Source organism: Rhinatrema bivittatum, chromosome 4 (genome assembly GCF_901001135.1).
Source record: "Rhinatrema bivittatum chromosome 4, aRhiBiv1.1, whole genome shotgun sequence".
In the NCBI taxonomy this organism is placed as follows: domain Eukaryota; kingdom Metazoa; phylum Chordata; class Amphibia; order Gymnophiona; family Rhinatrematidae; genus Rhinatrema; species Rhinatrema bivittatum.
This window is the reverse complement of record NC_042618.1, coordinates 449429570-449455986: the sequence shown is the minus strand read 5'-3', so window position 1 is coordinate 449455986 and position 26417 is coordinate 449429570. Positions and strand designations below refer to the sequence as shown.

Genomic DNA, 26417 nt, shown 5'->3' with positions numbered 1-26417 from the left:
CATTTTATCATTTCTTTTCAAGAAGCTATTGCATGTCAAAGTTTACATATTCGTTTTTACAAATGAAATGTGCACTTTCTTACCATCCGGCTACACCAGTCCAGACCAGTGGGTTATCTCCTCCTATTAGCAGATGGTGACAGAAGACACGCCCTTTATCAGTGACAGTAGAGTTTAATGGAGGATTCCAGTTATGTTAGGTTTTATTCTGTAATGATGTTTCCACTGACTTTATTTTTGTTAACCTTGAAATTCCCAGGCAAAATAAAAATTAAAAACAAAGGTCCCTAGTTATAGGTGTTATGGATGTCAGCTAGATGTATACATGATGATCTTTTGTTCGACAGATGTACAATACTTATTGTTGACAGAACAAGAGGTAAGGTCTGCAGCATTGTAAGCTATGCTTGTCCACATTGATCCAGCAAGCTTGGCTAGCAGATTGTTTCTGAATTTGACCTATGCTACTCTATTCTTTAGGTATTCCTGGAAGGTTAGGATTCTGTCTAGACACATAGAGCTCATTCTTTAGTCTCTGGCCACCCAAGGGGAGATAAAAGTTCTTTTCAGACTTCAGCACTGTGGATATGGTTTTGGTGGGGCTCGGCATGAGCAGCCTTCTGGTATCAGTAGTCTGCTAACATTGTCACATCTTCATTCAATGTCTGGTCCAAAAGTGAAGCTCGAGTGGCACAGTATAGATACTCCAGCAACTTCATCTCATAAAGTTATCATTTGTATATAGGTTGAACATTGGGACAGCACTGATCCCTGTGGATGCCCGTTGTTCTGTTCCCTCCATACACTTAACAGTAGTCTGGAATAATAGCTGAGAGGTCCAGTAGCATTATTCAGGACTGTGAGTACTAAGGAACGCAGTTGCAGAATATCAGATCCTGAGAGAGTTTGTATTCATGGAACTTTGGAGTACAGCATACAAATAAAATAGAATCTGAGACTCTTACCTTGGTTTTGTCCTCTCCTTACATTCTCTGTTGTCGTTTTACTTGACGGGTGTGCTCACTGTTGAGCTTGTTAACCCCTACCCCCTATAGCTACTCAACCTGCTATAGACTGCCTGAGCCATGAGTAGATTTTATCTGCTCCCTATATGCTTAATAGGATGCAACAGGTGTTTAGACTCTTTTGTTTTTAAATCAAATTCCTGGATTTCTTCTTTGCACTGAAAATACATTCAGTGTGAACACTGCTTCAGCTCAAGGAATTTTTTTTCCCTCAAAAAGTGAACTTGCATTTAGGAACTTTTAAATAGAATTTAATTGGTAATTTCATATATCACAAAAAAAAGCATTATTGGTACAATATATTGTCTGAGCGAAGCACTTAAAGCTTCTGAAGTACAAGAAGAACTGATCTACAAATTGGTTTAAGATAAAGCCGTAAGGAATGCTAGTCAATATTGCATCTAAGCAACCCATGGCTTAGATTGTTTAAGCAACAGTTACTATTTGTTTTAACAAGGTTAAGAACATAAGAAAATGCCATACTGAGTCAGACCAAGGGTCCATCAAGCCCAGCATCCTGTTTCCAACAGTGGCCAATCCAGGCCATAAGAACCTGGCAAGTACACAAAAACTAAGTCTATTCCATGTTACCACTACTAATGGCAGTGGCTATTCTCTAAGTGAACTTAATAGCAGGTAATGGACTTCTCCTACAAGAACTTATCCAATCCTTTTTTAAACACAGTTATACTAACTGCACTAACCACATCCTCTGGCAACAAATTCCAGAGTTTAATTGTGCGCTGAGTAAAAAAGAACTTTCTCCGATTAGTTTTAAATGTGCCCCATGCTAACTTCATGGAGTGCCCCCTAGTCTTTCCACTATCTGAAAGAGTAAATAACCGATTCACATCTACCTGTGCTAGACCTCTCATGATTTTAAACATCTCTATCATATCCCCCCTCAGTCGTCTCTTCTCCAAGCTGAAAAGTCCTAACCTCTTTAGTCTTTCCTCATAGGGGAGCTGTTCCATTCCCCTTATCATTTTGGTAGCCCTTCTCTGTACCTTCTCCATCGCAATTATATCTTTTTTGAGATGCGGCGACCAGAATTGTACACAGTATTCATGGAGCGATACAGAGGCATTATGACATTTTCCGTTTTATTCACCATTCCCTTTCTAATAATTCCCAACATTCTGTTTGCTTTTTTGACTGCCGCAGCACACTGAACCGACGATTTCAATGTGTTATCCACTGACACCTACATCTCTTTCTTGGGTTGTAGCACCTAATATGGAACCCAACATTGTGTAATTATAGCATGGGTTGTTTTTCCGTATATGCATCACCTTGTACTTATCCACATTAAATTTCATCTGCCATTTGGGTGCCCAATTTTCCAGTCTCACAAGGTCTTCCTGCAATTTATCAAAATCTGCTTGTGATTTAACTACTCTGAACAATTTTGTGTCATCTGCAAATTTGATTATCTCACTCGTCGTATTTCTTTCCAGATCATTTATAAATATATTGAAAAGTAAGGGTCCCAATACAGATCCCTGAGGCACTCCACTGTCCACTCCCTTCCACTGAAAAAATTGTCCATTTAATCCTACTCTCTGTTTCCTGTCTTTTAGCCAGTTTGCAATCCACGAAAGGACATCGCCACCTATCCCATGACTTTTTACTCTTCCTAGAAGCCTCTCATGAGGAACTTTATCAAACGCCTTCTGAAAATCCAAGTATACTATATCTACCGGTTCACCTTTTATGCACATGTTTGTGAACTCCTTCAAAAAAGTGAAGCAGATTTCTGAGGCAAGACTTGCCCTGGGTAAAGCCATGCTGACTTTGTTCCATTAAACCATGTCTTTCTATATGTTCTGTGTTTTTGATGTTTAGAACACTTTCCACTATTTTTCCTGGCACTGAAGTCAGGCTAACCGGTCTGTAGTTTCCCGGATCACCCCTGGAGCCCTTTTTAAATATTGGGGTTACATTTGCTATCCTCCAGTCTTCAGGTACAATGGATGATTTTAATGATAGGTTACAAATTTCTACTAATAGGTCTGAAATTTCATTTTTTAGTTCCTTCAGAACTCTGGGGTGTATACCATCCGGTCCAGGTGATTTACTATTCAGTTTGTCAATCAGGCCTACAACATCTTCTATGTTCACCGTGATTTGATTCAGTCCATCTGAATCATTACCTATGAAAGCCTTCTCCATTACGGGTACCTCCCCAACATCCTCTTCAGTAAACACCGAAGCAAAGAAATCATTTAATCTTTCCGCGATGGCCTTATCTTCTCTAAGTTTTATTTTTGTATATTTATTTTCAGGAATTGTTGTCCTCTAAATGACATTTTTATAACATACTAGTTTCTTAATTATGGTTTTATTATTTGCATTGTAAATAATAGTTTTATAGATCAGTTTATTTGCCCATTGCCTTATATAAGTGCTTTCCTTCTACTCCTAGTAGAATTTTATTTTTCTGGGACTTGGAAGCTGGGGGGATGGGAAGTGAATTCAGTTCTCTTTGCTTTTTTTTTTTTTTTAAGGATAAATTGAAGAATTGAGCTCTAGTTAATGAAATAAATGATCTACAACAAATGCTGGGCATCATCGTTCTCGCCTAGTACTTCCAGTACTCCTGGGCGAATTCTGCACTAGTGCGTAGCGCAGAATTTGTGTAGAATTTTAGTTTTTTGCATAGAATTTGGAGAGAGGCCCAGCGAGTTTCAAGCGTAGCCCATCCTATTTACGGTGGTCAAGATCAAAAGATCCAGTGGGCCATGAGCAGAGATCCTACTCACAGCTGAAGATTAGCAGGCCCAGCAGGCTAAACCAGAGCTCATCCCACTCGTGGCCAAAGAAGACAAGAGAAGGCCCAGCGTGAGAGGCAAGAAAGCTTGTGAGCCTATATATTAGAGAGGAAGGGTGTGTGCATGTCTGTGTGTGTGTGTGTGAGAGAGAGATGGAGTGTGTATGAGAGGGAGCCTATATGTGAGTGAGGATGTGTGAGAGACTGAGTGTACAAGTGTGAGTGTGAGAGAGAGGTCAAACTCTGGGAATGGGGGGGGGGGGGTCTGAGCCTGGAATGGGATGGGAAAGATAGTGGAGAGCGAAGGAGTTGGGGGTCTGAGAGGGCAGAGTGAAAGGTCTGAGAATAGGGAGAGAGGGAGGAAGAGACACTTATACGGTACGCTTCTAGAGGAATTCTGCTCAAAATATTTAACTCTACATCTTTGAGTAAACCTTTCCGCATTATATTTTAAATTAATTACTCAAAGACTGTGGGTATATTGTTATTTTGACCAATATTTTATTTATTTAAGTTTTTTATATACCAACATTCAAGACAGTAGTCCCATCATGCTGGTTCACAAGAAACAGGGGTGCAGTTATAATAAAACTTTACAATTTGAACAATAGTGCAGAAAAGCAGTTACATATAACAAGGAAATCAATAACTTGGAGTGAGAAGGAAAATGGAGATCAGATAATTATATATAAGTATGAATAACATTGTATAAATAACATTGTAAGAGGTGGCTGTTAACGCTAATACTAGCGAAGCGAGTTGATTGATGGGAGTTAAATAATGTTGGAGTTAGGAAAGGCCTGCGTGAACAGCCACGTCTTGAGTTTTTTCTTGAATGTTGAAATGCTGGGTTCCATTCTGAGATCCGGGGGAATGGAGTTCCATAAAGTTGGACCGGCTGTGGAGAAAGCCCGATCTCTAAGCGTGATGTGTCTGGTAGTTTTGGAGGTACAGAATTTCCCCAGGAGTAAGTACTCACCCAGGCCAAGCATTCAATTGGGTGCTGGATGCTAGAACTGCTTCCTGAAAGGATATGGTGGTTGTCCTTTTAACTGCAGAGACCTCAGGACATCTGAGAAGTGCCATTAGTTAATCCATGATTAGATTGTCAGACTCTTATTAGTGAGGCTACAAATAACTCTTCTTTCTGGTAGGAAACATTAATCACATTAGACTAATGACTGAGAATGTCTAGAATTTCAAATGATATGCTAACAGACTTTGTAGCTGAGGAAATATATTCTGTACCAACTGCAGCCTGTAGGTTCTCTTAAATAGTTTCTCTACTGGCCAAGGTTTCTGTACAGCCATTCAAAATCAGTGGAGACTTGCGGCTCACCCCCGACTGGAGCTGCAGAACAATTTAGTCTGTGAACCACATTGAGGAATGTCTTCTGACTAAACTGGAGGGAGTGCTTCTGGAATTTAATTTAACTTCTGATAAAGTTGGCTTGGTTGACTGTACACATACTAAATAAACAGCAAAGGAAGCAAGATGTAGATGTTTAGAAGTTCCTTATACTGCTATAATGTCCTTGGACTAGGGGATTTAAAATTTCTTTGTGCTACCATAAGTTTTCCTAGTGTGTAGCGGATGGACTCCGGACCAATGGGTATAGTGTGCTCCTGATAGCAGATGGGAGACGGAGTCAGATTTCAAGCTGACGTCAGCCTACATATACCCATGCAGGAAGCTTAGCTCTTCGGTATTTCTCAGTCTCCTAAGCAGAAGGGACACTACACACACTTGCATAGTGTTAGAAACTTTAATCCAAAGAAGAGAGAAAATCTTACCTCCACAAGACGAGCCCTGCTCTCCTGTGGTGATACCTAAGGGTCCCTCCCCCAGTCGAGAATTCCTGAGGTGATTTCTGAGATCCCTCAGAGATAAGCCTCCGGTCCGGTAGCCGGCTCCCGTCATGATCTTAGCCCCCAGAGTTGCTGAGAGGCAGCGGGTGCAATAAAGAGTGTGGCGGTGAAGGTATTTTCCCTCTCCCCCCGCAGCCAGAGACCACCTGGCACAAGACTGGGAAGTGCCGAGACCAAGGTAAGGTAGAAAACTTTCTTAAAGTCTCCGGTCTCTGAAGATATATATAACGTTATTACAATGTTATACTTTTCTAATGCAGAATAATCTGAGGAATAACTTGAATTCCCTGCTAAAATGTCTTATTTGTTGCTTTGGTAGATAAAACATTTCCTGTCTCAATTCAAATCTAAATTTATACAAAATCAAAACATTTAGAAGGGTGTGCTGGAGAATGTTTATAACTTGTTTTATATGTGTATATACACTGTTTTTGTTGCAGATGGTCACATTGGACTAAAACAAAGTCTTTGGAGGATTAGGAGTATTACTTGTATATCACTCTGCATATGATGTAAGGAAGCTTGACATATATTTGGTTATAGAAGCTATTGCATTTGTGAATACATTGCTTTGATGTAAATTAAAGTATGGTGTTGTAAATAATAAATTGCATTGTAAACATAGTCCGTTATGGCAGATAAAGATCAATGGTCTATCTAATCTTCCCAGTTGTCTTCCAGTTCAGTTTTCTTCCACTTAGATATATATAAGCATATAAATTCCCATACTTAAATAAACCAAGGCCCTGCCCGCTTCCTCCCCCACCTGTTTTTTTATCCAGCCTTTCAACCCAGTTCCTACCACTGCCCTCTATATCTGTCCCAGAGAGGATAGAAAAGGGGGAGGTGTGGCTCTTTATGTCAGAAACAACATCCAAGCATCTGAGCTGCAAGGAAGTTGGGGCAAGGAAGAAGCACTATGGGTCGACCTAAAAAAGGATGACGGAGCATCCATTTATATTGGAGTGGTTTACAGGCCTCCAAACCAAAAGGAAGAGCTGGACAGAGATCTGGTTGAAGACATCCATAAGATAGGTAAGAAGGGAGAAGTGGTGATCGTTGGTGACTTTAATATGCCAGATGTAGGCTGGAAAATCCCATCTGCAGAAACTAAAAATAGTAGAGCGATAGTGGATGCCATGCAAGTATCTTTGTTCAAACAAATGGTATTGGAACCCACGAGAGAAGGAACTATACTCGACTTAGTGCTCACTAATGGAGATAATGTCTCCGATGTCCAGGTGGGCGCCCACCTCAGCACCAGTGATCATCAAACGGTATGGTTTAATATCACTAAAAGAATAGGGAAAAGAACCACAAAGACCCGAGTTTTACAGTTCAAAAACACGGACTTTGAGGAAATGGGGAAGTACCTGGAGGAAGAACTAAAAGGATGGGAGAACGAGAGAGATGTGGAGCAGCAGTGGACCAATCTAAAAGGAGCAATCACCAAGGCAACTACTCTATATGTTAGAAATGTAAAGAAAAGCAAAAGAAAATTGAAACCTATCTGGTTCTCAAAGGAGGTAGCTGACAAAATTAAAGCTAAAAGAACAGCATTCAAGGAATATAAAAGATCCCAAAGGGAGGAACACAAAGAAGAATATTTGATTCAACTGAGGGAGACAAAGAAATTAATCAAGTTGGCAAAAAGTCAAGCGGAAGAGAGGATTGCCAAGGAGATAAAAAATGGTGACAAAACATTTTTCAGATACATCAGCGAAAAGAGAAAAGTCCATAGTGGTATTGTGAAATTAAAAGGTGGTAATGATCAATGTGTGGAGAGAGATGAAGAAATGGCAGAAATATTAAACGAATACTTCAGTTCTGTGTTCACTAAAGAAGACTCTGGAGAAGGACCATCTCTACACAACAAGAAACTGGAGGGAAGTGGAATAAATGAAAATCCTTTTACAGTAGAAAATGTATGGGAAGAGCTAAAGAATCTGAAAGTGGACAAAGCCATGGGGCCTGATGGGATTCATCCAAGGATACTGAGGGAGCTCAGAGATGTTCTGGCGGGTCCGCTGTGTGACCTGTTCAATAGATCCCTAGAAACGGGAATGGTGCCGAGAGATTGGAGAAGAGCGGTGGTGGTCCCGCTTCACAAGAGTGGGAACAGAGAGGAGGCTTGTAACTACTGACCGGTTAGCCTCACTTCAGTGGTGGGAAAAGTAATGGAGTCACTGCTGAAAGAGAGAATAGTAAAATATCTACAGTCCGGAGAATTGATGGACCAGAGGCAACATGGATTCACCAGGGGAAGATCCTGTCAGACAAATCTGATTGACTTTTTTGACTGGGTAACCAAGGAATTGGATCAAGGAAGAGCGCTCGATGTCATCTACTTGGATTTCAGCAAAGCTTTTGATACGGTTCCGCACAGGAGACTGGTGAATAAAACGAGAAGCTTAGGAGTGAGTGCCGAGGTGGTGACCTGGATTGCAAATTGGTTGACGGACAGAAGACAATGTGTGATGGTAAATGGTACTTTCTCTGAAGAGAGAGCGGTTTTAAGTGGTGTACCGCAAGGATCGGTGTTGGGACCGGTCCTGTTCAATATCTTTTGAGAGCGACATTGCGGACGGGATAGAAGGTAAGGTTTGTCTTTTTGCGAATGACACTAAGATCTGCAACAGAGTGGACACGCCGGAAGGAGTGGAGAGAATGAGACTGGATTTAAGGAAACTGGAAGAGTGGTCGAAGATATGGCAGCTGAGATTCAATGCCAAGAAGTGCAAAGTCATGCATATGGGGAGTGGAAATCCGAATGAACTGTATTTGATGGGGGGGAAAGGCTGATGGGCACGGAGCAGGAGAGGGACCTTGGGGTGATAGTGTCTAATGATATGAAGTCTGCGAAATAATGCGACAAGGCGATAGCAAAAGCCAGAAGAATGCTGGGCTGCATAGAGAGAGGAATATCGAGTAAGAAAAGGGAAGTGATTATCCCCTTGTACAGGTCCTTGGTGAGGCCTCACCTGGAGTACTGTGTTCAGTTCTGGAGACCGTATCTACAAAGAGACAAAGACAAGATGGAAGCGGTACAGAGAAGGGCGACCAGGAAGGTGGAGGATCTTCATCGGATGACGTACGAGGAGAGATTGAAGAATCTAAATATGTACACCCTGGAGGAAAGGAGGAGCAGGGATGATATGATTCAGACTTTCAGATACTTGAAAAACTTTAATGATCCAAAGACAACGACAAACCTTTTCCGTAGGAAAAAAATCAGCAGAACCAGAGGTCACGAGCTGAGGCTCCGGGGAGGAAGACTAAGAACCAATGTCAGGAAGAGTTTCTTCACGGAAAGGGTGGTGGATGCCTGGAATGCCCTTCCGGAGGAAGTGGTGAAGTCTAAAACTGTGAAGGACTTCAAAGGGGCGTGGGATAAACACTGTGGATCCATCAAGTCTAGTGGGCATAAATAGAGAGGAGGCAGCAAACACTGCACGGAGCGGCAGTAGCCACTGAGGCATTCACGGAGCGGGATGCCAGTGGCCAGTAGTTGGTGTTCCACTTTCATGCAACAAAACACTGCACGGAGCGGCAGTAGCCACAGAGGCATTCACGGAGCGGGATGCCAGTGGCCAGTGGTTGGTGTTCCACCTTCACGGAGCGGAAGGATGGAGGACTGCCATCTCAAAAAACAACAAAAAAAAAAAAAACAAACAAGCAAACAAAACAGGGGTGGGTAAGGGGCAGGGGTGTGGCCTGCTGGTTGCGGCAGTTGCTACCCCTGATTGAGCTGGATGTTCACTAGGATGGCGCTGCTCTCTGCATTGGTGGAGGGGTGGAAGGGAATTGGGGCCGGAGGGTGCTGGAAGCCAATAGAGACGAGGGGAAGGGAGAAAAAGGGGGAAAAAAATGGATAAACTGCGTAGCTTGCTGGGCAGACTGGATGGGCCGTTGGTCTTCTTCTGCCGTCACTTCTATGTTTCTATGTTAGGATTATAGCCCCAGCCACCTTGGAAGGCCAATACTGCTGTATCAGTGCTGTTAGGGTAGGGTTATTTATTTCTATTTCTTGACACATCAAGCATTGAAAATTTGCATAGTCATGTGTCTGGTTTTTTGTTTTTTTTTTTTCCATCCTTTTCCAGTTTTCTTTTTTATAATAAATAGTTGTCATCTTTGCTGCTTCTCTGCAAGGTCACTGCTTTCTCTTGTTTTTAACTTAAGTTCTCAAGAAGGAGTCATGGGCCTCTGTTTTCTCCCACATCTCTTCCTATTCATGTTGCGGGTTTGGCTAGCACAGTTTGATTAGTGGTTTCCCTTTCCCTCTCCCCTGTAGAGGCATCAAACTCCTTTTAGTAGCTCTGCCATCTACATATGGCCTTAGCTGCACGTTTCTGATCAAAGTGTCAGATCATGCCCCACCCATTGAGCAACTCAGCACAAGACTCATCAAGCCATTGGCCAGCTATGAGAACATTTTATTCTTGGATTTGATCATTTTTGATGCACTTAATGCTACCCCTTGAGCTGACACTCCCTGCTTGTGTTATGTTCAAGTGGTAAATATGTGGCACACCCATATACCATAGCGAAACTAATGGCGCCAGTCTTCACTGCTTGTTCCTTAGTGTGTACCCATATTGCAAGCTCTCCCCTTCAAGCAGTGAATCACACAATTGTTAACACTTTTATTAACTGATAAAAGGCTGCACCACTGAAGACATGATCTCGGGAAACAATTGTGGCAATTCCATTTGCAGCTGTAATTCTCCTATAAATTTAATTGGCATTTTTTTGTGTATTATGCACAGTGAACAGAACAGGGTGCAGTGGGCATGTTCCATCCTGACCTCTAAACCAGTAGCACTGCTTTCTCTACTTACCGAACCTTAACAAAAATCTCTCAAGTGATGTGATGGATTTTTAATTCTGCTTTTTTGTTTGATTATGAATTTTCTATAATAAATGGTATAATTTTTTAGTTAAGGCTGCGTAATCCATGAACATATGTCTCTAATTTCAAAGTGCTTCATTAAAAGTTACATTTTGTTGTTCTTTAGATTCAGTAATCATCCCATGGTCTGTTTCTGTAAAAAAAAAGACCCCACAACATTTTCATTTTAAAACTGCCACCCTGAAAGTCATGCCAGCTGTTTGACTTCTGCTCCAACCACATATGTTCTCATAAAGTCCACCATGTCATAAAGTTACAATGTTCTCTTTTCTTGGTCAGAACTAATCTTTGTGTGGGCTTTCTTATGTACAAAACTGCCTGCAAGAACATTTCAGCAGCATCTCATTTTGGACAGACTTGCATATAAGTTTTGTTTATTAAAGCTTTTCGGTGTAATATTAGTTACAGGTAGTGAGGTATTGAACACCTTGTGCCTAGCACTGTTGACTGGTAATATATCCTTTATTTAGCATGACTTGCTAATTTTATCTCAGAATATTACCAGTGGCATAAAAATAGATGTACATCTACAATTTAATGAGAAGATGTTTAAGATTTTAGAGTATCCTAATAATCACTTAGCATCATCTTGCTTCTATAAAGGCCATAAGCCAACCAATTGAAATGTCCAGTATCCTGCTCCTATTGCAAAACGTCTTTACCTACCAGAATACTGGGCATTTCATTGTGAATGTTGCTCTACCCTAGTTTACACGTTTGTATAATCCGTGATATTTTTACAACACATACCAGTTGTAGAAATGAATCTGTATGCGGTCAAGTGATTCTTCCTGCCTTCTGTGTTTTCATATGTACCCACTCCTATGCCCTTCCTTAGTGGGGAGAGGGGCTGGATAAGGTCAGACATGCTCATTGCACTCACAGCTAGTCACCCCAGATTTCCTCCAAACAGGCAATAACCTAACTTTAGGACCCTTAGGTGTTATGCTATTAGACTTTCCAAGAAAACTCTTTTGCAGCTGTAGCTGTTTCAACAAACAAATCTTTCTTAACAATGAGCTGACACATTGCACATTTCCTTGGTGATGACTCCATTGTAACATTTTGCAAATCGCAAGTACAATCCCTCAGAGTCCCTTAAAGTTATTTTCTTTAGGTTCTCTTATTGAATAAGGGCAGTGCCTCCAGAGGGGTTAATTTTACACATACTTTGACAGGAGTGAACCTCACTCCTAAGCCAGGGAATGTTAGATATGATCTCAGTATCTCAATGTGCCAAAGAGACCTGCCTCCTGGAGTTCATAGGATATAATATGTGCAGTATACACTTGGAAAGTCTTGTATTAGGCATCACTGGCCTGATATATAATTGGAAATATTTCTGCATCTTTCTGTCACTTTTTCTTGGTCTTTGCCTCTTAGTACTTGAGGATCTTATCACGTAGATAAGCAGCTGAATTAGCCATGCTGTCTGGGTACGTCTTCCGTGCCACTAGGTGGCAAAGCTCTCTAAGTCTAAAAGTCTTTCAGCTAGGTGCTCCCTCTTGTATCTTCCTGTGTTTGCCTCGGTCAGTTTTTTTTCCACGCGAATGTTCGCATGCAGAGCTCTTTTCTCCTGTGAGAAATAATTTTCTGTGAGGGGAATAAAAAAAACAAACAAAATCATCAGCAGGATATCAATCCAGCGAGATGCCTCGACCAGGATTCAAATTTTGAGCCTGCGGCAAGGTAATGGTCACTGATGGCCACATTTCTTGTTATGCCTGGGTCCAAATCATAACCAGGCAACCTGTGAGGACTGCGGACGCATGTCCCTGAGAGCGCAAGCATCAGCATGCTGCCAAGCTCCAAGAGTTAAAAACAAGACCATCGGGCTCTTATGCCCCTTCAGAAGCTTCCATCAGATCATCCCCAGGCCCAAAGAGGAGAAAAATGTTTCCTCCTTCGAGAGAGGCTTCTTCACTTGCCCCCCCCCCCCCCCTCTCCCCCGGTCAGAACACATGCTGTTGTTGGCCTGCCAAAAAATCGGTGCATGGCACGGGGGATGTGTCGGTAGCATCGCGGCAGCATGCTACATCGCTGTCGATGCACTGAAGATCAAGGCATCGACGCGCCTTCTAAAACACAACTCATCGCAAGGATAGCGGTGAGTCGCATCCACGCCAGATCAGACCACAGACACAGTCTGCGCGCATCGGCGCAGATCTTGTCCCACCAACGCAACAGACACAAATGAAACCCAAGAAACACTACACAGGTCATAAAAGACCTAGAGAGGTATCACCCCTTCTAGTCATCGACTCGGATCCAGACATCTCTCCACCTAGTCTGTTAGGCAGTGCTTCATCTTCATCAGGTGCTCTATCAAGCTTCCCTGATCGTCCGGAACCAGTACCTCCACCGGTTGACCCACCTCCAGAAAAGTCTCCATGTACTAAATGCACGCAGGCAGATACTCAGGGCCACCCTATCACCTATAGCGGACCCACCTCCTATACTGTCTACCTCGGGACTAGCCAAGCTATATCCCAGATAACTTCAATTCTGACTCAATTCCTACATTCAGTGGAACAGTCATCTGCCACCTCATCATTCTCCTACCATATTACCAATTGTTCCAGAAGACCCCGCAGTCCCTGGTCCAGCACCAAAAGACATGCCGAGCAGACCTTCCTTGCCAGTTGAAGATATTTTATAGTCTGATTCTTCATCAGACTCATCGGGCTATCTGTCTGACCTGGAGGAGGTCCCACCTGAACCCGCCTCTCCACCAGAGGATCTTACTTATTCTCAATTTATAGAAATGCTCAATGTGGAGACAAGGAGAATCCCCGATCCACGACAGGAGATGTTAGGGATTTTAAAGATCTTTGATGCTCCGAATGAACCGGTGGTGCCACCGCAACATTTGGTATTGACTGCGCTGATGGAGAAGTCATGGGATATCCCGCTATCCATTCCTCCAACATCACATAAAATAGACCTGAAATATCATATGAAGGACTCCCCCCCCCCCCCCCCCCCCCCCCCCCCCCCCCCCACCCCCCCCCCCCCCCCCCCACCCCTTCCAGTAGTGAGGTAGTCTGGATGTAGCAGTCTCAGGACTTTCGGCAGAGGGGACCCTTCTCACCCTGTTGGTATAGGGGAATTTCGGTGTAGGTTTCCCAGCAAGGCAGTACTATGGATGAGATAGACTGAGAGTTAGATTACTCACTAGATGGTTGCTGTAGGTATGGATTCCACCAGGCAGAAGTTGATGGTACAGGCAGGGAGAGCAGGCCCTCGAGGAGCGAGTACCTGATCCCTGTAAGGCACCTGAAATAAAGCAGAGGGCCCCTGAGGAGCGGGTACCCAGGTTAGCAATTATCCCAAAGGGCAGAGAGAGAGCTTCCACCAGCAGCACAGAAGCGGCTGAGTAACTTAGACCGGCCAAGACCAATCTGTTGCTAACTCAACGAGCTAGCAAATTAGTACAGGCTATATACCCAGATGGCGTGACGTCAGTAGAGGGGAACGCCCCCAAGGTTCGCGCCAATGCTGCAATAAAGACGTGGGTAGTGTGTGCGCGCGCACCCTAGTAGGGCCTTGGGAGGAGCATGGCGGGAGGCAGCACCATAGCCATTCTGGGGACGCCGGAGAGGTCGGCTTGTAGACGCAGCGGTAGCCATTTTCCCAGGGTAAGCGGGAGGAGCCGTGAACAAGGTGAGGCAAATGGGGCGAAGCCGTCTAGCATCGACGGACGCAACAATCCAATAATTAAAAACTCATAAAATTTGTTTTAAATTGCCCAAATACCAATAAAATATTTCAAAACAGCAAACACATCAAATAACACCCACAAATTAAGATTTATAAGGATTCATGCTTTCCATACCTGGGAATTTTATTTCCAGTCACCCTGGGACTGTCGTAGATTAGTGGGAGAGGGATGTACAAGCTTTCTCCTCCCTCTTTCATAGGTGTGTCTATGTGTAAAATATGTATGTATATTGATATCCTTTAGGCTTAACTACGGTTTGATTTTCTTCTACGAACTACATACAAGGTTGCTAGGCTACAACATTGAAATGACTTATGCATTAAGAGCTGAGACAACTGCTCTGTGTAACGTCTGTCAGTGCGACATGTTTGACACAACATCTGGTTGACATTGTTTTTTTGTATTTGTTAATTTGTTGAGAATTTTCATATATGATAGGTTGTATATTCTCAATTTATTTTGTACATTTTGGTATTTTGTAGATTTTTTTGGCTGTATGCATTTAATTTATTAAAGAGATTTTTATTTGAAAAACAGAGTTTTTATTAGTGTTCCTTTATATATGGAACTATTCTTATATATAGCATTCTCTCTCATGCACACATTCCCTTTATACATGCACGCACGCGATCGGTCTCTCAAACCTACACGCTCTTACTCTGGTCCCTCTTACACACACATGCTCACAAATACACATTCATGCTCAGACACACACATATACTCTCTCTCACACATCGCACACACACACACGAAGAGAAGTGGCAAGCCTGGACTCCCAACCATTCAGAGAACACCCTAAGCTTGGACACCAAAACCTTTCCTATAAACTGCAGAATGTATTGCTCAAAAAATCTATTTAGACCTCTTACTCCATCATCCCTAGAGCTTGGTCTCTTCACCTGTCTCAGTGCTCCCTTTCATGCACAGATATGCTTAGATACACAAGCATGCTCCCTCCTGCTCATACACACACATAGCGGCTCACTCTCGCAGCAGCCTCGGCACACCTTTTCTTCACTTCTGATGCAGGGCAGGTTGGAAATCACCTTATGTGGGTTGGGGTTTTTTTTTTGGTTTTTTTTTTTTTCTTCTGGCTGCTGGGCAGGTTAGGACTGCCAGGTGAACCCGCAACACCTTCTTTTCGACCCCACTGCTCCTTCCTCTTGGTTGGGAACTGCCAGGCAGCAGCGGCCTCTTCCTGATCTTGGCCTTCTGGTGGGGTCCGGTGGTGGCAAAGTCAGCCGCATTGTCTTAATTTTTTGGCTGACTGTGGCCCCCAGGTCATGCCCCCTCTAGACCGCCACCCTGTGCAAGTGCACGACTTGCACAGTGGGTTGCACCAGCCCAGTGACCAATGTAACCCTGTTTATTTATTTTAAAAGGGCTCTAGAGAAGATCCGGGAAACTATAGACCGGTGAGCTCGACTTCAGTGCTGGGAAAAATCATGGAAACTATTATAAAGAATAAAATCACAGAACATATAGATAAACATGATTTAATGGAACATAGCTAGCATGGATTTACCCAAGGGAAATCTTGTCTCACAAATCTGCTACATTTTTTTGAAGGGTGAATAAACATGTGGATAATGGAGAGCCAGTGGATGTAGTGTATTTGGATTTTCAGAAAGCGATTGACAAAGTCCCTAATGAGAGGCTTCTAAGAAATCTTAGTCATAAGACAAGAGGAGATGTCCTTTTGTGGATTGCATACTGGTTAAAAGACGGGATACAGTAGGATTAAATGGTCTCTCACAGGGGAAAATGGTAAACAGTGGAGTGCCTCAGGGATCTGTACTTGGATTGGTGCTTTTTAATATATTTATAAATGATTTGGATAGAGGTACAGCAAGTAAGATGATCAAATTTGCAGATGACACAAAATTATTCAGAGTAGTTAAATGACAAGCCGATTGTGATAAATTGCAGGAGGACCTTGTGAGACCGGAAGACTGGGCATTCATATGGCAGATGAAATATAATGTGGACCAATGCAAGGTGATACATATAGGAAAAATAACCCATGCTGTAGCTACACAATATTAGGTTCCATTTTAGAAGTTACCACCCAGGAAAAAAATCTGGGCATCTTAATTGATATTACATTGAAATTGTTTGCTTAGTGTGCGGGCAAAAGAGAAAACAATGTTAGGAATTATTAGGAAGGGAATGGCAAATAAAACAGAGGATGTCATAATGCACGGCTCAATAGTTAGACTGCACCTTGAATGCTGTGTGCAGTTTTGGTTGCCATATCCCAAAAAAGATATAGTTGCACTAGAGAAAGTATAGAGAAGGGAGACCAAAATGATAAAGGCCATGGAACAGCTCCTCTATGAAGAAAGGCTAAAAAGGTTAGGATTGTTCAGTTTAGAGAAGACGCCTGAAGGGGGATATGATAGAGTCTACAAAATCATGAAAGGATTTGAACGGATAAATGTGAAACTGTTATTTACTCTTTTGGATAATAGAAGGACTAGGAGGCACTCCATGAAGTTAGCAAGTAGCACATTTAAACAAATCGAAGAAAATTCTTTTTCACTCAATGCTCTGGAATTCGTTGCCATAGGATGTGGTTAAGGCAGCTAGTGTAGCTGGGTTTAAAAAAGGTTTGGATAAGTTCCTGGAGGAGAAGTCCATAAACTGCTATTAGTCCGTAGGGAATAGCCATAGCTTATTGCTGGCATTATTAGTATGGGATCTATTTAATGTTTTGGGTACTTGCCAGATACTTGTGACTTGGATTGGCACTGTTAGAGACAGGATACTGAGCTTGATGGACCCTTGGTCTGACCCAGTATGGCATATCTTTTATATACTTATAAAATGGATTTTTGTAAATCCAACAGTATGAAAGCCACTACAAACCCAGAAACTTCTGAAATAATTCATCCCAAAAGTCAAACCAAAAACATTCCTTAGATCTTTTTAAATAAACATTTCTACCTTTCAAGCACAAAGGATCTCTTGATGAAGGGACTATAAAGCTGGGCAGGAGATGTGGATAGGTTGAACGGTCAAGAGGAATTAATACTTCCCTTTCATTGCAGTGATCTCTTGCCAGAGTAGTCAAATTAGCCTTCTATGCAGCAACTTCAGTCAAAGCCCAGAAGCTGCCGCTAAACTAAAACAACTCCCAATATTGGCTGATGTTCCGTAAATGCCTGCATAAGGAGGAAAGAAAGAGTTTGCATACACTAAAGGAGAAAAATGAAAGATATTGTGCACTCTTTTACTAAAGCTGTCAGGGTCACATTTCTTTAATGGTGAAAGCCACAATTTTGCAGTGTAAAGAAGTTGCAGTGCCACACCACGTTTGAGAAGATCCAACGTGCAAATCTGGCTTTTATTAAACTTGTGGGAACTGCAGGGTTTGGTTTCTTACTGGACTTCCTCGATCTCTGGATTCAGTCATTACAGTTTCTCCTAGGACAAGCAGGATGGTAGTCCTCACATATATGTGACGACATCGGATGAAGCCTGGCATGGGAAACATGTCAAACTTTCTAGAATTTTGACTAGGTTCACACAGGGTCCCTGTTCAGTCTTTTTTTTCCGCGGAGCTGTTGCCTCATGGTGAAGTGAGCTCAAGGCTTTTCTTTTGGAAATTGTCTTGGAAGACTTTTCTACCGATAATTTTCAGGTTTTTTTTGCGTTTCTTAGACACAAGTTCCTTTTCAGTTCCCTCTAGCCTCTGCCAAGTTTTTCGACTGTTTGGTAAGTTTATTTTCACCTCCGTTCCCCACCATGGCAGCAGAGTCTTGATGCTTGCTGTCCTTGCCTGTCATTTTTCCCCTCTTGTTCATGTTGACATGGCATCGTCCAGTTTCCATCGATGCCCCTAGTGGCCGAGGACTATGTCTATCATGGACTTACATGATGTGTGTATCCTCTGCCTGGGGGCATCGCATAACATCTGGGGTTGTCACTTGTGTGACCAGATGATCCCGAAGGGACATTAAGCTCGACTTGACAAGATGGAGAAGCTGTTCAGGTCAAGCAAGTCCGAGCAATCAGTATCAGCATTGGCACTGAAGGTCGTTGAGCCACACTGATGGAAACCAAGCCCTCAACATTGGTGGGCCCGTCAGTCCCATCAATGCCGCTGGTGGATAGGGGTGCCCATGGACTGACCCATGTTGGTCTCTTCCAGGTCGAGGACATTGGGTTCGTTATTAACCTCGGCACCAGGGAAAGACCAGGCCAAGCATCAGCACCGGTTACCTTCAATGCACGGTTCCAGGCTTTGGATGGCGCCAGCACATACTGTGATGCCCCCGAACAACCTCGTGGCTAGGAGTGCCCAGCTTCCATCGATGCCAGAGTCTGCAATGGTCACTGGTCCTGATATCAGTCGCCGATCCGAGGAAGATCTGGCCACCGCTCTTGCCTCCCATTTGGTTTTGGCATCGGCAACTTTTGAGGAGGAGTTGGAGCGCAGAGTCCAGCTGGCAGTCAAGTTGGCCTGCAGGGCATTGAGCCGTAGCAGCAACAGTGCCGATACCCACGATTTCCTGGCTGGAACCGCTGCTGGAATGGCTCAACTTGCTCATTGGTGTGTTACTAATCCAGTTGGCACCGGTTTCTGGGAGGCCATCGATCCCCGACAGGGCACCAGTGCTGCCCCTGATTGATCTGGTTCTCATTGCTGGTTCCTCCTCCGAGGAAGCTCCATCAAGGCCGGCAGGGGCACAGAGGCCTGCAGCCCCCCCCCATCCAGTGTTGTCAGATCCGGCGCCACTGCCACTGGTGCCAATGTCTCTAGATGAAGGCCAAGCACCTAGGGCCCCATCCCCTGTGGTTTTCAAAGGACATGTCCTCTGGTGGAGACCTCCTTCATTTCTCTTGAGGAGACTGTTCTGAAGGGAAGCCCTCCAAGTTCTCAGAGGAAGATTCCGTAGAGTCATCCCAGGGGTCAATTGGGGCCTCATCCTCGCTATAATCCAGGTTTTGTGCAGCGATAGTTGAGGCCATCCCTCTTCGTTTAATGATGGAGGAGGACACCAGACACAAGATGCTGGAAATCTTCCAGATTGCTGTGGTCCCAGTACACAAGATCTTTAAGGAGTTGCTGCTGAGGATCTGGGAGCACCCCTTCACAGTACCCCCTGTAAACAGGAAGACTGATGGGGTTTACCTCATCCAAGAGGCTACCAGATTCGAAAAGCATCAGCTGTCACACCAGTCGGTGGTGTCCAAATGCTCTCGGACTCATGCCTCTGCGCCCCTGGGGAAGGATCATAGAGCGATGGATGCTCTTGGGAGGAAGGTGTTCAGGGGGCCATGCGTATTGCTCACATGGCCTCCTACCAGCTCTACATGAGCCAATACTCATGCAACCTATGGAAGCAGGTGTAGAACGAGGCTGAGTGGCTGTCTCAACAGCAGCAAGATACCTTATCACTGGTGCATCAGGGCCTGGAGTGTGGAAAACACACAGTTCAGTCAAACTATGATATCTTCAAGATTGCAACGAGAGTCTCTGCAGCAGGAATTCGCACCCGCAGAATTTCATGGCTGCGGGCCTCTGATCATAGACCAGAGGTTGAGGAAAGTCTGGCTGATCTGCCACGCACAGGACAGAATCTCTTCTGATATAAGATAAGGAACGTGGTGGCCCAGTTGCGGGATCACCATGAGACTCCTCCAGCATCTCTGCCAGCACTTCAGACCCATCCTCCTTGGCCAGGAGTTCTGCAAGGCAGAATCAGAGGAGGTCTTACTACTACCCAGGGGAAGTACTGTCCTCCGGCTCCTCGCTCCCATTTGCAGAGGATGCGCTTTCACGGCCGTCCCAGGGAGCAGTGAGCTCCCTAGCCGGCACCCCAGTCAAATCTGCGATGGGGTTTTGACTGGATCGTAGGAAGCATGAGCCAGCCACCCATACCCGAGAAACAGGACTCTTTCTCCCCCACCCCGGGCAGGAACAGGTTATAGTAGTTTGCAATTCTGTGGCCCAGTATAACCTCTGATCAGTGGGTTTTGTCCATCGTCCATCAAGGATACCAATTGAACCTATTGGGTATCCCACCAAACTTTCTTCCGTGTCTATTTTGGGGACCTATAGTGCAACAGTAGATACTGTTAAAGGAGCTCTTCGCCCTCTTAATGACCAGAGCAAAGAGGGCAGGGATTCTACTTCCGGTACTTCCAAAGAGATCAGGGGGACTCCATCCCAGACCTGAGGGGCCTTGAACAAGTTTCTCAAAAAAGAAAAGTTAAAGATGGTTTCCCTAGGCACACTGATTCCCTTCCTGCAAAAAGGAGACTGGCTGTGCTCCCTCAGTTTAAAGGATGCATATACTTACATTGAGATCTTCCCAAGTCACAGGAAGTATGTCAGATTTGTGGTGGGAAAACAGCACTTCCAGTACAGAGTGTTACCATTCGGGCTAGCATCGGCCCCATGTGGCTTTACAAAATGCCTGGCTGTGGTGAGGGCACAGCTCCACAGACTGGGAGTGCATGTTTTCCCTTACTTGGATGACTGGCTGGTCAGGAGTGCCTCGCAGGCAGGGGCAGATCCATCCAGGTGTTTGAGTCACTAGGGTTCGTTATTCACTACTCAAAGTCCCAGCTCAGCCTGTCACCTCGATTGGATTTCATAGGAGCCCTACTAGACATGGCTCAGGCAAAAGCCTTCCTGCCACAATCCAGGGCAGTCACTTTGGTGTCCATAGCGGCAGTGATTCAATAGAACCAGCAGGTGTCAGCTTGGCACATGTTGAGGCTGTTGGGCTACATGACCGCAACTGTCCACGTTACTCCCTTGGCACGCTTACACATGCGCAGAGCCCAATGGACCCTGAGGTTGCAATGGCGCCAGGCCACTCAGAACCTCCAGGCCCACATCTGAATCTCTCTGTCTCTCCAGGACTTTGTCCTGGTGGCAGGTTCTCTCAAATTTGGAATGGGGAATATCTTTCCAAACTCCCCTTACACAAATTGTCCTAATCACAAATGCATCCACCTTGGGGTGGGGAGATCATGTAAAGGGGCTTTGCACCCAGGGCCTATGGTCCACTCAGGAAGCATGGTGTCAAATCAATTTCCTGGAGCTTCTGGTGATCAAATATGCTCTGTGGGCTTTCAATAATTGGCTGTCCAACAAAATTGTCCAGATCCAAACAGACAACCAAATAGCGATGTGGTATGTCAACAAGCACAGGGAGGCACAGGATCATACCTCCTGTGTCAGGAAGCGATCCAGATCTGGTCCTGGGCCCTATCCCATGGGATGGTACTCAGAGCCATGTGTCTGGCTGGAATTGAAGAATAAGATAGCGGACAGACAAGTTGGGCCTTCAGACCTTACAAGTGGTCCTTGGACCAGTGGGTAGTGAATTGGATATTCCACCCCTGGGGGAGCCCGGATGTAAATCTGTTTGTGTCCCCCTGCAACAGGAAGGTGCCTCAGTTCTGCTCCCTGTACAGGTCAGATAGCAAACCAGCCTCGGATGCCCTGGCCCATCATTGGGGCAAGGGCCTTCTCTAGGCATATCCTCTGATCCCCTTAGTGGCGAAGACTCTCTCTTGAAGCTTCGCGAGGACAGGGGAACTATGATTCTCATAGCCCCTCATTGGCCGAGACAGGTTTGGTTTCCATTCCTACAGGAATTGCCCATTCAGAGACCGATCAGTCTGGGGATTTCCACAGATCTTATGCAAGATCAAAGCAGGCTCCAGCATACCAACCCCCAGGCCCTTTCACTCACAGCCTGGATGTTGAGAGGCTGATGTGTCTCGGGTCCTTGTGGCTTTTAGAAAGCCTTCCACTTGAAAGTTCTACAGACTGAAGTGGAGGTTTTCCATGAGTTGTGAGCAGAAGGCCCTAGATGTGTTCTCCTGCCCCACACAAAAACTGCTTGATTACCTTCTATACCTATTGGAGACTGGCTTGAAAACCAACTCCGTTAGAGTTCATCTAAGTGCAATTGGTGCATACTACCAAGGTGTAGATGGTACGCCCATTTCTGAACAGCCTATAGTTGTATGCTTCATGCAGGGCCTGCTTCAGTTGAAGTCTCCCCTAAGGCCTCCTGCTGTATCTTGAGACCTCAACATAGTGCTAGCTCAGCTGATAAAAGCTCCCTTTGAGCCGCTGTACTCCTGTGAACTGAGATACCTGACATGGAAGGTCATATTTTTTGTGGCGGTCACATCAGTGTGCAGGGTCAGCGAGCTCCAGGCCTTAGTGACTCGTCCACCTTATACCAAGTTTTATCATGATAGGGTGGACGTGCATTTGTACCCTGTTCCTGCCTAAGGTGGTGACGGATTTCCATCTTAACCAGTCAATTGTCCTGCCAACATTCTTTCCCGGGTCCCATTCGTACCAAGGTGAATGAGTACTGCACAGTTTGGATTAGAAGAGAGCCTTAACGTTCTATCTGGAGCGGACAGAAGCCCATAGACAATCCACCCAACTTTTCATTTCTTTTGACAGGCTTTAGATTGGGAGTTGCTATTGCCAAATAGACACTATATAATTGGCTAGCAGACTACATCTCCTATTATGCTTAGACGGGTCTGCATCTTGACAGTCATGTCAAGGCTTATTCTGTCAAAACCATGGCAATGTTGGTGGCCCACTTGCAAGCAGTCCCTATGAAGGAGATCTGCAAGGCTGTGATGTGGAGTTCTCTCCACACATTCGCAGCTTACTACTGTCTGGATAGGGATGGCCGACGTGACAGGTTCAGCCAGTCTGTCCTTTGGAATCTCTTTGAGGCGTAGAACTCAACTCTCCCTGCCTATAACCTATTGTTTAGATTCAGGCTGTCTTTCCCCTCTGTTACCAGCAGCTCTGTGGTGGTTGTGCCTGTTGACACTTGGTTGGTGCTTGTTGGTCCAGAATTGGTGTTGAGGAGCAGCCTGTAGCTAGGAATTCACCCATGTGTGAGGGACTACCATCCTGCTTATCCTAGGAGAAAGCAGAGTTGCTTACCTGTAACAGGTGTTCCTCTAAGATAGCAGAATGTTAGTCCTCATGAAACCCACCCGCTACCCCACGGAGTTGGGTTTCTACTATTTTTTTTGTTCTAAATTTTTCATAATTCTGTTACAAGACTGAAGAGGGACCCGCGTGGACACGTGGTATAGAACCTGCTGGGCGTGCTCAGTGTGTCTAGTCAAGAAACTTTCACATACGTTTTCCGTGCCGGGCTCCATCCGGTGATGTCACCCATGTGTGAGGATTAACATCCTGCTGTCCTAAGAGAACCTGTTACAGGTAAGCAACTCTGCTTTACATTCATTTACCTGTGAGGTTAAATGATGTGTGTGTGTGTGTGTGTGTGTGTATATAGAGAATAGAATTACCTCTATCTGGAGAACAGCTCTAGCCAGGATTCCCTGTTGCTTATAGTCACTGTAGCTAAAGAAGTATAAAAAAGTCTATCTTCAGCAGGCCAGTGGCCTGGACAGTTACCTGGTAGCATTACCTAGATTTTGAGCGGCACTTGGCTGGATTAGTCTGCCACTGAATATACTGGGTAACTTTAGGGTGGTAATTTTTCCAACCAAACTTATCTGGCTGGGTTTATCCGGCACGTGCTGACTATCAGTGCTAACCTGATACCTTTTAGCTACATCCCCAGAATGCCCCTCACCCTGGCCTTTCTTTACCTGGATTAAATTTCACCAGTGAGAGGGACAGGAAATTTCAAATCCCTGTGTTTATCCAGCTATTGAATATCAAAATATTTATTTGTATTCTGACCATTCAAACAGACCTGTTCAGTCAGCTTAACTACTGTTATAGCATGCTAAGTCTGTTTTTAGTGCAGTAATATGTGTAACTCATTTTCTGTTTGTTTGACTTCACAGAGCCCATGTGCAGAAAGGATTCTGAAAATAGTGTGACATCACGAATTCCACAGGAGCCTTCTGAGACTTTCATAGTACTGGTGAGACCTGCAAAAAAATTTCCAAACTCCTTATGTACGTAGACTCTCCAGCAGAGGAATTGAACAGACTCCAGAAGTAGATATTACGGTAGGCAACTCTTTCTTGTGTTTAAAAGAGCATTTCAAAGATCAAAGAAATATATTGTAAAACAAAGAAATGAAATGCATGCAGTAGTCCTAAAATATGCTAATTGAGGGTAGTTAGCTTGCAGAAATTTATTTACTGTTTACCCTCATTCATGAAACTGTTGTAAGCTTGGAAAATACAGAATTCATTGTACAAAAAAAATATTGCATCTTTCTCACAAACAGAGACAACAACATGGTTTAGCAGCATGAAATGGAAAAAGTCGTTGAAGGAGCAATGGACAATATTGGTAGGCCGTCTGAGCTTCAGATTTTATTTCATTTCTAGGAGTTAATAAATGGGATGAAAATAACTTTTTGAAAAAATGTTTGTATACAGAATTTGGATTGGATTAAGTATACAGCTGGGAAACATTATTCCTCTGAGCAGCGAGAGAATAGAAAAATGTTGACTTTGGCCTAAGATTTCAGTTTTTTTCTCAAGCATAGTTAAATTTTGTGTGTTACTCGTTGAGCTCTAACTTTTATGAGGGGGTGGGAACATGAATGTTAACATATGCTGGAATGACAAGAGGCAGGTGGCACCTTTATAGACTAACAGATTTTATTGAGGCATGAGCTTTTGCAGACCGAGTCCACTTCGTCAGATGCATGAAGTGTAGTTCAGGCAGTGGGTAATATATAAGAGGATGGGGACTGGGAGGAGGAAGATACAGAACAATGAGATCCTCTTCCCCTCAATCCCCATCCATATTACCCACTGCCTGAACTACACTTCATGCATCTGACGAAGTGGACTCGGTCTGCAAAAGCTCATGCCTCAGTAAATTGGTTATTATATAAAGGTGCCACGTGTCATTTTTGCTACACCAGACTAATACTGCTATCCCTCTGAAGATATGCTGGGTTCAGGAATCCTAAAATTGAATGGTCAGCACATATGCAGGAGACAGTATACTGAGCATCGATGCTGTATTACCTTAATAGGAAGATTGCTGTGCCCATACACTTCTCTCCTGATCTATTGTAAGTCCTTTTCTATTCATAGACCAGTGTTCCCATCATGGTGACTCTTCACCGCCTACATGGTAGTAGTAGGAAGTAAAAATGTTGGAAAGTGCAACAGTCTTGACATGCTATCTGTGGAAAAAGTCCTTGATGAACCAGACCCTTTTTGCTAACTTTGAATCCTGGTCTTAAAATACCCAAGAGCCACAAACTGATCTGGATTTCAGGGTAACTAAACTACACTATTTAGCCTTATTCTTACCTCTGTATCTATGGAAATGCATCTGATGAAAGCTCAAAAACGAGCTCTTCCTGTACCCCTCACGGAGAACCTCTTCTCTAGTTCACTGCGTGACATGGAGCTTTCAGAGCCATATGATCTGTTTCTTTAAAAGGACTGAAATGTTCTTGGCTCCAATTCCCTGCTATCGGAGTTCACACCAGGAGACTGGAAAGCCTAGACTTCAATGACAATTTTAAGTTTTATGTAGATGAATAAGTACAATTTGAAATAATTTCATGTAAAATATACTCTCACTTACTATTTTTCTTACTTTGCTGTTCTCTTTTATAGACTCCTAAGAATGCTTAGGAAGGAGAGTTAGCATGGTCCCCAACACAGCCTTCAGGCTTGCAAGAAAACAATCTACTTTTCTTTCCTTTACTACTGAGGTGTACATGAGTAAAGCATGTTGTGGACAGAATCTGTGGTAAGAAGCTGAGGCACGGAAAAACGGAAATTGCCTTAACGTTTTCCTCTTTTATGAAATATATTTCTGTGCATCAGGTTTTAAGTGACTGGAACACATTCCTTTTCAGGTTTCAAGCTTGACTTTATTTAAACACAGGAATAACAGAAGTATACAGGTTCTCTTCACTGCAAGAAGAGAACCTGTCCCAGAGCAGAGGCTGTAACACATACAGGTCCAATAATGGTTCATATATTTTCAGTTCTAATCTCAGATGATTCACATAAAAAAAAAAAAAAAACCCTAGAACTCAAAATCAGGGCAGCTCCAGTTATAACTTCAGTTTTCATGGACCTCTCTATCCAGGTTCGTCAGCATGGCCAAGCAATCCTTTGGTTGCTGGGAACAACTTCTTTATTCTGAGGAAC

General features: G+C 43.9%; 1 protein-coding gene across 6 annotated transcripts in view; it reads left to right on the top strand.

Annotated features, from left to right (window-relative positions):
• The window catches only part of TMTC3 (transmembrane O-mannosyltransferase targeting cadherins 3), a 210869-nt gene that overhangs the window by 9427 nt on the left and 175025 nt on the right, over window positions 1–26417 (top strand). For 3 of the 6 annotated variants that reach the window (XM_029601654.1, XM_029601658.1, XM_029601652.1), the window contains exons 2-4: window positions 24126–24293; window positions 24518–24582; window positions 25875–26010. The gene's annotated coding sequence lies outside the window, so the exon portion shown is untranslated. The remainder of the gene's footprint in view (window positions 1–24125; window positions 24294–24517; window positions 24583–25874; window positions 26011–26417) is intronic. The other 3 variants (XM_029601657.1, XM_029601656.1, XM_029601655.1) reach the window with 2 other exon arrangements.